The 11735-nt window shown below is 37.3% G+C and overlaps 1 long non-coding RNA gene across 1 annotated transcript; it reads right to left on the bottom strand.

Moving 5' to 3' along the window:
- Positions 1-3187, bottom strand: LOC135156696 (uncharacterized). The gene is made up of 3 exons (XR_010295738.1): positions 3106-3187; positions 2411-2567; positions 1-888 (listed from the first exon to the last, which is right to left on the bottom strand). It is a non-coding gene; the product is annotated as an uncharacterized LOC135156696 (long non-coding RNA).
- Between the last annotated feature and the right edge of the window lie 8548 nt (positions 3188-11735).

Below are 11735 nucleotides of genomic sequence, written 5' to 3'. Positions count from 1 at the left end.
AGCAACGTTTGGTCAGTCTCGGCATGTTCATCTGTCCTCTCTTTGGTGTCGCCATGCATCCATGATCCAAGTAACACAAATTCAGCAACATTACAAATTGTCATTAAGATCCAATAAAGAATATTTCTCCAAAGCTCCACAAACATGTCTGTCCGCTGATAGTCACAAAATTATCAAGTTCAAATTGATGAAGCAGGGGCAGAACAACCGTCCAGAGACCCATCAACAAACCTCCCGTGAGCTGGGGCTGAGGTTCGGATTAGCCTCGGCGAAGCTCTGCCGTAAAAATGGTGTCTTGTCCGCACACAATAATTGAAGACTTTCTGTCCAAGAAAAAACTTTGTAAAGTCATTCTGAATATCTCAAGTTCTTCCTGTTGATATTCCAATGTATAGGGATTCGCCAACTGCCAAATATATCTTATTAGATATAAATTATATCCCGTTTGAGTAGCTTCGGTATTACTATTAGACCTGTTGTGCCTGTCCTCGGGGAAAAAGGATTCTGCTTGGTCACGTGACTTAAAATATGACGCATTAATTTTGGTGAGATGGATGCAGTTGCCGCCAATATAAACGCAACATGCACCTGTGCAGTGGAGCGAGGAATGTATCGCAAGGAATGTTTTGTACATATTCTCCGTTCTTCGTGTCCATAGTCTACAATTGCAGCCTTCTTATCTGAAGCCACCAGGTCTCACCGGCTGCACTTCTCATTGAGGTTACGGCATTGGAGGGGTGTGGTATTTTGGCAGTACTAAAGTTGACGATGAATGAATTAAAACACAGTCTTTATTGTTAAAGTGTTCGTCGTACATTCCATTTCATCTTCATTTCCAGATTTCGGAACGAATTTTTGATAACTTCGAATTCCCCAAATCCGTCAAAACTGTGGAAATGAATAAAACACACAAAAAGGATTGTGAATACAAGAACAATAAGGGTTATAAATATAAATAAAGTAAGTTGTCACAAACCTACGCAATATCTGAATTATGATGTCAAATTTGGTATTATCCTGAATCAAAGTGCTCCAGGCTGAAAATGATTTGAAAATATAAAAAAAGAAAATTGAGAAAAACAAAACACTGTACATTTGTTCACACTTGGACAAGGAATATCAAAGTTATATAATGACACGATAAAGATTTGCAATAATTCGGTGAAACAGTTCTATGCATTTCTTCAATATTCAATAAGCAAATTTATGTCATATCCCTACTTGTTCTTTTGTATTTTATTAAATGAAATGAATTAATAATTTATTATGTTTAATCGAATTTTGTCCAAGAATTATCGCCAAAAATGGTATGGCAGCTGAATTATTGCATTAGATATTTTTGCTGCAACTCATATCATTATGACTATGAGGGAGACATATCATACACACATGTATGAAAATGTGAAATAATTATGATTTCATATAACATAAGACAAGAGAAAGTGGGGACATTACATTAGCCCACCCATATTGCCAATATTCAAAAGTAATTAACTTATTTGTGTTCAGATGTTGATGAAATTTTGAGCATTTTGCTCTGAGAATTTTACTTTTGTTTATTCAAATATGATTATTTTCCACCCGGGGTACCCGTCTGCTTAGAAATGACAGTCCGCACGTGCCGCGCACACTTCATCCGTCAACATCAACGGGTCGTGAAATTTACATCTTTTTTAATGAGCGCGTGCTGGCATCCGTGAAAAGTACAAATTTCTCTGGTAGAACGCAAAATCGAAATACCTTGCTTGTTATTTCATAAACTTACTGGCAGCTAACTACGATCAAGAATTTGGGCTCGTGAGATCGAAGAATGCGAGAGAGTGAGAGAGAGAAAGAAAGAGAAAGAGAGGAGAAGATGCAGTGGCGGCAACAAGGCGAGGGGGCGCATGAGGTAATTGCCCCCTCTGAAATTTTTGACAATTAAAAAAGATGTTGTGGAGTTAATCCATCCTCCCTCGCCCCTAAACATTTTCCTTTGTCCTTCACTGCCCCTAACTTAAAAAAAATCCTGGTGCCGCCACTGAACAGATGAAAATGTTTAGTCTTCCGCACGTTTTACAAGAGTAAAATATAAACACAAGCATTACAAACTATTGGATTCTCACGTATACGTTTCTTTTTTCGTTCTCTCAATTTGAGAACTTAAATAATTCCTCAAACAGAAATATCTATTGCTTTCTGAATTTTGCTGTAACCTCAAGCACAATAGTTGACTTTTGTAAGATGGTTACAAGTCAATATATCTTTTTATTATCCATGTAATACTAGTATTTTTTCCAGGTTGTATACCATTTGGGGAAAATATGTCAAAATTCACGATATTTCCCAAACTGCCTCAAATTCTCAAAAGGTCATAAAAGTGGTATCAACTTGTAGGAAATGTAATATTCTTCCATTGTAGAGTACTTACTATTCTTCCATCGCTCTCGTTACAGGATAGGCTATCGGCACTGAGACGGTAATGCCTTCTGTTCTGGGCTGATCTTACAATAACTGTAGAGTTGCTTCCTTGTCTCAAATTATTCTACAGTGACTTGCCTTCTGCTGTTCGTCGAGGCTGACCTATCCTTAAAAAAAAAAAATAATAATTAGTCAAGATGGAAGTCTTTCATTTTAACGCCATCTGAGATCTGAACATATTCTTTAGGGGCAAATATTTTAAATCTTGTGTCTTATAAGATGTGACTTTAAAAACATTTTCCCTGTTTTTTTTTCAATTCATCGGAGTGGACATATGGAACTCTTGTCCCTTTCTGATCCGGTCAATACTGTCTTCTGGTTAAACTTGGATTAAAAGTCTTACTGTATCGCACAATTATTTTACTTTGAATTCAGTGTTCAAGAAATAAGCTTCACCGTCCGTCTTAATTCAATGCAAAGGTAAATTAATTATTGTATTTTAAATTCAACCATCGAGAAATAAAATTAATGATCTATCTTCACGATTCAATGGAAATGTAAAATGCATTTGACCATTGCCTTAACATGCTTTTGTGCCCTTTATATTAACAAAATTTTGTTGTGTCAAGTAACAAAATAATATACAAATTCCCTTCATACCTAATAATATTTCATAAAAATAAAAGATTCAAATAATAAACTAACCTCTTTGTTTGCATTTCAGATGACATTAATTGTCTACACTTGTAGGATGAAACTGATAAACGTGGAACTGCAGCCTTCATCCAAACAACTAGAATGATTGAGCTGATAATGAGCTGTGATTACAGCGCGGATGAATACACATCTACGCATCCAGATCATGCGGTCTTGCAAGTCGGCGGCGCAGTACAAAAGGTGTTTATTCCGACGTCGCAACAATTAAGCATGGTATGCTATCCCCTTGAACGTTAATCCATGGTTAATCCAACAACCAGTCACTGGTAACCAGGAGCTGGTACTGCATTTCATATGTGGGGGAGGGGCACGAAAAAAACTAATTATCTCCGAGAAAGGAGATATCACAAACATTCAAGAATTACATAATTTCCTCCTTTTTGAGGGCCGGGTCTCCCCCACTCCCCGATCCATTAGGAAGAGAAAGCACAAGCATCGACCCTGGACAGAACGGTGTTTCATCAGTATCAATATATTATATTTATATTATATTTTAGTATCTTTATATAAAATTTTGGAAATTAGCCTTTGTGAAGAATACATTAATTTTGACGCAGGCTTTTCCATATATTTCCCCCTTTGTATTTTGTTAAACAATTGCTAAAAATTCATGAGGTTATTTCTTTCCCCCCTTCAGCCCCTACTAACGTGGCGTCGTCCCAGGGCGTCGTCTATGCACTTTTTTGTTCAGTCGGATAAATAAATTCGAATTGAGTAAAACGGTCATTTGAATAGACAGCTCTTCCAAAAAATATGTTTGAGGTCGAAATATTCTTGTCACCTGCATTTTCACTGGTCATTATGGGGGGTGTATTTCAAAAAATAAATAGTCAATGGTTTTTAATGGCAAATTGGCTCTGAGCCAATTGGGTGCATGGATTTAAGTAGCTTGTAACAATCACTGATTATATTTGTTTCGTGAAATGCTCCTCATTGAAACTTACATTGTTGTTGGCATAGTTGTACCAAATACTTTCTGACCCATCAAAGTACCTTGCAACAGCTGTGTAGCATTCTTACGTCAAGACGTTTTTTTTTTTCGCTCTCGGCTTGCCCGAACGAATTAATCAATGGATTTGGATTCCTTGTTATGTTGTTAATTCATTGGTAATGATATGGATAAGTAAATTCAATTCAATAGAGTATTAATCTGGGCAACTTGTTATATTGAAAGGGAACACTTGGGAAATGGAAAAAATAAATATAGCAAACCGTAAACAGATCAGACGTTTGGATCGTTTATATCCCTGTTCGATTGAGAAAAAAATGACCCTTTTAGGTCATCTAGCTGACTTGCTCCCCATCCATAGGCGGATCCAGGGGGGGGGGGATCGGGTTATATTATTCTCAATACTTTTTTCTGAAGTAGCAAGCAGTGGCGTAACAGGCGGGGGGCAGGGGGGGCAAGCTGCCCCCCCCCCCCCTGGCGGATTTCACCGGGAAAAAAAAACGGGAAAAAAATAAAAGGGGGAGAAAGAAAGGGAAAGGGGAAGGAAAGAGGGAAAGGAAAGGAGGAAAAGGAAAGAGAAAGGGAAAAGTGGAAAGAATACAAAGAATTTTTTTTTTTTTGGGAATGGAAAAGGAAGGAAAGCTGGAAGAAGAACAAAAGAAGAACATTTGAGAAAGAACAAATCATTCCGAAATAGACCCAAGTAGCGCAATAGCATGATGGGAAATAGATTAAAAGATGGCAAAATGGCAAACAATAGCGGGAAATGAAGGTAGAATGGAATTAGTCAAAAGCTAAATTGGAAAACAAAGAAAAGGGACAAGAAATAAAAACTTAATAACACGACCGGGCTGACGAGGATAGAAAATAAAGAGCGGGAAAAAAGATGGAGTGCATACAACATTGTGCTATTAGCTTGCTAAATTTTACGCAAATAAGCTACCTGGGCTTCGCCCCAGACCCCAAGCAGTAGGGGCTCTTCATCTATGACCTGCAAATGGCTCTATTACGCCCCCTGTAGGGACCCTTCCTACATTAAGCTTAACGTTCAATCACTGGCGTACAGGCGCGGGGGGGGGGGGGTCTTGGTTCAACACCAAAGAGGAAATAAAAGAAATTATAGGAGAGAACATAATATGAAATGAATGGAAACAATGAAATGTGTTATTTGCTGAATATAATGGAGAAATCTATCACATGATTAGAATTTAATTTCAATAGGCAATTTTTTTCCAGCTCGCTTTACTCGCTGGCGACTGTTTTTTTTTTTTTTAAACAAATTTTCCCACATTGCTATGTTTTGACCCCTCAAAATATTTGGTTCAACTGGGTTGAATAGATATGTTGTGTAAAAGCTATATTCTGTATATACCCGCGATTTGATTAAATAGCGGCAATCTGCGAGGTTTAAATGTCTTTGATATCAAGAACTTCCGGGGGCTCCGCCACAGACCCCAACCGCATAGCACTGCCGTATATTAGTATGGAAGGGTTGGGCCATGGTCTCCAAAAGTTCTACCTAGAAAAAAAGGAGGAAAGAAAAGCAAAGGAAAAGTGTAGGATATGGTTTTATTTACTGAATATAACGTCAAAAATATCTCAAAGTTAGATTCTCATGAAAAGGTGATTTTTTTCTCGCTCGCTTCGCTCGCTCGGGACTTATATCATGCAGCTTTTTAGCAAATGTGCCATACTACGCCCCTCGTTGTTTTTTTTTTTTACTCTGCACGCTACTTCCGCAAATAATCCTGTTCACAGTGGCGTACAGATCACAATAAAAGGAATGGAAAGAGAGACGAGTGAAATATATTCTCTGGATATCATGTCAAAATCTATCACAAAATTGGATATTTATATTAAAAATGTCAAAATTTTTGCTCGCTCGCTTCGCTCGCTACTCAAAAGATAAAATCTGCCTGATCCGCAATGTCTGGCCCTCTCAAAATCGTCGCCTCATTACGCCTGTTCATACCATGATATGACCGGGAAATTTTTGGCTCTTGCCCCCCCTGGCCACCGACCCCTGTTACGCCGCTGGTAGCAAGACTTTGTTTAGTCTCGTTTACTTTTTTTTTCGACTGGGATATGAAAGTCTTAAGGCCTAAACAAACAATAGAAACATGACGGGCGAGCCGATTTTGTGTGAACTATCAATAGGCTACTTTAAACACAATTTAAATTTATTATCATAGTCCGTATCTTGTACAACATAATATAGCGCGAATCACGAGATGAAATTTGTTGAGATACTGATCTTATAAAGGGTACAGTTTTAAAGATTTTCTAATGATGAACTAATAAACAGAACAGGAGGTATCTCTTCAAATGAATAATAATATAGAGAGACCTGAAATTGGGTGGTATTCTGGAACACTGTCATAACTTTTGTCATAAATTTTATAATTTCTCTCCGAGATGTGACACCGCTATGATTGTCACAAATCGGTATTCTGAACATTGTCTTTTCCCTGTCATATCTCTTAAAGTTCCCGCCCTTCTTTTCGGAAGCAAACCGATCAAAATCATCGTTAGTTCCCAGTGGGAGCCCTTCTAGCCAATAGGAAGGCTCCGTTGCAGGTAGGGCGTATCCCCAATACATGTTACCGTGTTTACACTTAATCGGCTTTTGAATCGGCTCGCGGTTCTGAACCGCGAGCCGATGCAGCATCGGCTTTTTCATAGCGTGTAAACGCGAGTAACTTGCATTGGCTCGCGGTTCAGAACCGGCAATTTGCACCACCAAAGTAGTTGGTTCAGAACCGCGAGCCGATGCAGAATCGGCTTTTTTACTACGTGTAAACAGAAAGCCGATTCTGCATCGGCAATTTGTGCGCATTTCATTTACTTTACCACTGTGACGTAATTGTAAGCGCACTGATCCAGCGTTGTCTTTATTATGACGTATATTGTTGGTGTGCGTATCATTTCAGGTTTTTGCATCGGCTCGCGGTTCTGAACCGCGAGCTGTAACAACGTGTAAACGCAAACCAAAAGCCGATTCTGCATCGGCTTTTGGTTCTGAACCAAAAGCCGATCAAGTGTAAACACGGTAACAGTTGCTGCTATCGCGCAACTACGCGTATATTGATGCGCTTAATTACAAATAGAGACAGGGAGCTGTGGAGGATTTTAGAAGAGAAGTAGAAAAAGAAGGAAAACAGAGAAAAAAGGAGTAATTTATATGTAGGGCCTAACTAATTGTAAAAATAATTTTGAAAATTGTCATGGATGATGAGTGAAACTAATACCAAACTCTTATCTAAATAATATCATTATATGCTTGACATTCAGTCGGCAGGGTATCGGCATATTTGGTACTAAAAGATATGACAAAATTTATGACTGCTACCCCCCTGTCATAACTTTTGTCATATCTTTTCCTTGTAAAAAAGGATTACGCGCATTTAAAGCCGCGTATGTTTGGTGCGCGCTAAAGAGAAGAGACAAAAAAATGACAATTTTTGTGAAAAAAATTATGACATCCACCAGAATACCGATTTTGTCATATCTCTGAGAAAAGATAAAATATGGAGAAAAGACAATGTTCAGAATACCGCCTTGTAACCGGAAAAAATGCAATCGCAAAGCGCATGCAAAAGTTTTGAATAATAATCTTCTTTTAAAAAAAGAGAAGAATTTCAGAGAATTTGTTTCCTACAAACGAGCACGGTCCGAACTTAATTGAGTTTTAGATTGAATTGATTTAATGTATATGATGCGGATGCAGGTTTCTATATAACAAAGAATGCGTGTGTGAAGGGCAAGCTGCCATTCTAGTAGCTATTTTTTGCATTGGCTTTTACTTTTTAGTTGTTTTTGTTTCGGGGAAGGCAAAACATTGAAGGGGTCACAATTTTGTTACTGTGTGAGATTCTCCGCGAGGATTCGACTTAGGAATACAGCTTTCACCAAAACCGTATCTCCCCGAAAGGCCTCAAAATTAAGCTGTTCGGGTTTTTCTTCCTAAAAAAAATGAAGACTTCCAGTCATTAAAGGGCCTATAAACCCGAATTCTTATACTCTAAAATTAATGATTGCATTAAATCATGCATAATTTATATTCCCATCATCATATCTGAATATCTATAATATTGATTAAATTTCCTCATTTCTCGCAGTTGTTACATTCTATTTACAAAATTAACAGTTAATTTATAAAATATGTTTATAGAAATTCCCATTTTCTTCATGCACACTCCCTCGCCCAGTCCCATATTTTTAAGAATGATGCATCATATTGCGTGCTAAAATATGCCCCTCCCCCCCCCCCCCCCCCCACTATCCTGGCCAGCTGCTTTTGCCGAATTGGGAAATAGTGGCGGTAAGTAACTGTAAATACCGCCTAGATAATTTTTTAGGAAAATGGGAAATAGTTGGAAATGCAGGGACAATGATAATGACAATGACAGTTATTCCCATGTCACCCATAAAGTGGGTATTGGAGAAACAATCATACAAATGTACAAAATCATCAATAGTATTTCATCAAAATATTTACAATTCATTTAGAGTACATTTAATAAAAAATCAATTAAAAAAATACTAATTTTAGCATAAAAATAATTTCATTATTACGGTTCAAATAGTACCATGAAGCTTTAAAAATATAATCAAAATTTACATATGATTAAAAAAAAAAATCCAAGTAACGATATAGTCACATCGTTGGCTATTAAACCACCGTTAAAAAAAGTATCATATTTCGAGCATAGCAAAGTTTAGAAAATTTTATAATTAGGCCGACAGTTGAGATAATGGATTAATGCCCTGAAGCTTATCATTGGCTGTTATATATACCACTATTTAATTAACAGCTCCTTAAAACCCTTGCGGGCTCCCTAAAAAAGTGCTTGAGAAGCCTGGCTGGCTCCCTAGGAAAAAAGTAAAGGTCAGGCCCTGTTAATCACAAAATTTATCCAGTTTTTCTGTTTCTCTTGAAGTAACCCCCATAGGAACTCGGCAAAGCAGCTTTCCGCTGCATCAACACCAAGCTGGTATATATTTTAACCAGTTACATAGGAAACATAAGGTGTTTAATTAACAGCTTAAAATATTGAATTTCGAGCATAACTTAATAGAAACGAAGCATAATTTTCTTGCAAAATTTTACCAGGTTGGAAGGGATTTCTGGTTTTTCACAATGAAATAGCTGATTAATTTTTAGTGTATTCTGTCTTAATATTTTCTAAGATGAAACTTTCTTTCTTTATCAAAAGAAGGACAAACGAATAGATAGTGAAATTCATCACCAATTGATTAAAGGCTGCATTATTTACAAAGCCTCATGCTTCTTTGACGGTTTCATATCTTCATGAGGCAATAGAAAGTCGATGATAGGGAAATATGCCTAACCACACACGTCTTTCGAAAAAAAAATCGTTAATATCTTCATTGTGACGTAGGCGCGCGCAAATGATGAAGCAGACAACGTTTTGCATTGTTTCGCAAACGGCGCGAAATAAAAAGCGCGTAAAATTGTTACGTAATTTTTGCGCTTGGTAACCGTCTCCAAAATAAAAACTACACTGGCGCTAGCGCAAATATCGCACGTGCACAATACCAATTGACTTCCAACTAAATTTGCGATTTTTCGTTATTTTTATACAATTTCAAAGGAATAACAGAAATTCATGTTTGGTTGCTATCATTTTCTTCATGGTACGATAAAATGCATCTTGAAGTATTACCATATGTAATGTCATGGTAATTCGATTACAAAGAGACGGAAATTTTTTCTTGTTGGTGATCATTTGCAGCGTCAGAGGTGAGCCGAATTATCAAGTTTGAGTCTAACATTAGTTTCTAACTTCTAAGAAATATCAGATAGATTTAGTTTTAGACCCTAATGAATAATTGTCAGATCTTCCTATTATAAGCCTAACGTTAGATCTACCTTTGCATATTGACACGGTTTGTTTATTAAAGAGAACCCGAACTGTTTAACGTTAGGTCTATGGGTCTATTCTAAATTTTATCGACCTCGGCATAGATCTAACGGTAACTTGTCTTATTTTAAGCTTAATTGGACTTATTTTATTGATGACAGACCTACTCTAAAATATTATATCTAGATCTATGAATCTGAATGACTAAAACAAAAAAAGATTTAGGGCCTACATCCAGTGCCACAGCTTCAGAGCCGTGCCTTGCACGTAGGCCTAGGCCTAAATTAGCCGGTTTTAGTCATTCAGATTCCCTAGATCTAGATATAATATTTTAGAGTAGGGCCTAGGTCTAGATCTCGGAACCCGGGATATGATTTTGTATGTGTGTGTGTGTTGAAACCCATATCAATAACAGTTGGAAGGCCTTCTGCCATTAAAGATGGAAAAAAAAAAAACAATTTGCATATTATTTTGTTATTTGGTAACAATAGTCTTCTGCGACTCACTGGATGGGTTAGCCCCGTGGCAGCCATGGACGAGATGCAGTGTGTCGTGTGGAAAGGGAGAACAGACACGGAGACGAGAATGTCCTCTTCCTTCGCTTCCAGGCAAGGAGGAGAACATACAGAAGATGCTTTCCGAAGAGAATGGTTGCCGAGACAACAAGAGTGTGATAATAAGGCGGCCTTGCAATATGATACCATGCTCATGTAAGTTGATTCAATAGCTTTCTTCATCATCTTCATCATCATCATCATCACCACCACCATCATCATCATTACCATCATCATCAGCAGCATTCATCATCAGCATCATCATCATCATTACCTTTATCATTATCATCATTGTCATCATCTTGATCAATTTTAATCTTCATCAACGTCATCATCATTATCATCATCATCATCACCTTCACCTTCACCATCATCGTCCATCATCATCATCATCATCTTCATCACATCCACATATCCCATCATTATAATCCTTATCATCATCATCACCATCACCCTCCCTAGCATCACCATCATCCCCATTATCGTCCTCATCGCTATCGTCATCACCAACATCACTATCATCACCATCATCATCATCATAATCGTCTACATCTTAATTTTCATCACTTCATTCTCGATCATCTTCATCTAGTAAAATATCTATTCTTTTGTTCTTCTCATTATTCTTGTTCATTTTCTTCCTCTTCCCGTTCTTCTTTTCATTCTCATTCATCTTATTATTTTCATTCATCATTAAAAACATAGGCCTACACCAATAATACCACTCCTACCAAATCCACCACCAGATCTTTGTTATAATCGTATTCTACACTTATTGTAACCACTGATGATTTGAAACGCCATTATCCATTGTGATTGGCGATAATTGTTGATTATCTTTGTCTTTCTTTCCGAACATAATTTATATAAAAGGAGAAAAAGAATATAATACGAAAATTTGTCTTCTTCTCTTCTTCTGTATCCTTCCTCCGCTGTATCGGAGATCCGCAGTTTAATACTGCATTAATATTTAATAGCGTTACATATTTTGACGTGAGAGTAAGGTAGACCGAGAATGGTGAATCTTATTCAAGAAATTTAAGACAAGTAGGTTGAGGTCGTTTCTGGAGGAATCTGTTTATTCGACGTCAGGTAGAAACAGGACGGAAACGGTAAATTGTTGAGGTTCTTGATCATTGAAATGCTCAGAAAAATACTGCAGTTCCTCGTCTTCAAACATAATATCACATAGAGAAGAAATCGGGGGGGGGGGTAGCCCATTTTGATCAA

This window comes from Lytechinus pictus, chromosome 14, assembly GCF_037042905.1.
Source record: "Lytechinus pictus isolate F3 Inbred chromosome 14, Lp3.0, whole genome shotgun sequence".
NCBI classification, from domain to species: Eukaryota; Metazoa; Echinodermata; class Echinoidea; order Temnopleuroida; family Toxopneustidae; genus Lytechinus; species Lytechinus pictus.
Note: the sequence above shows the minus strand (reverse complement) of the source record. Positions and strands in the feature narration are given on the sequence as shown.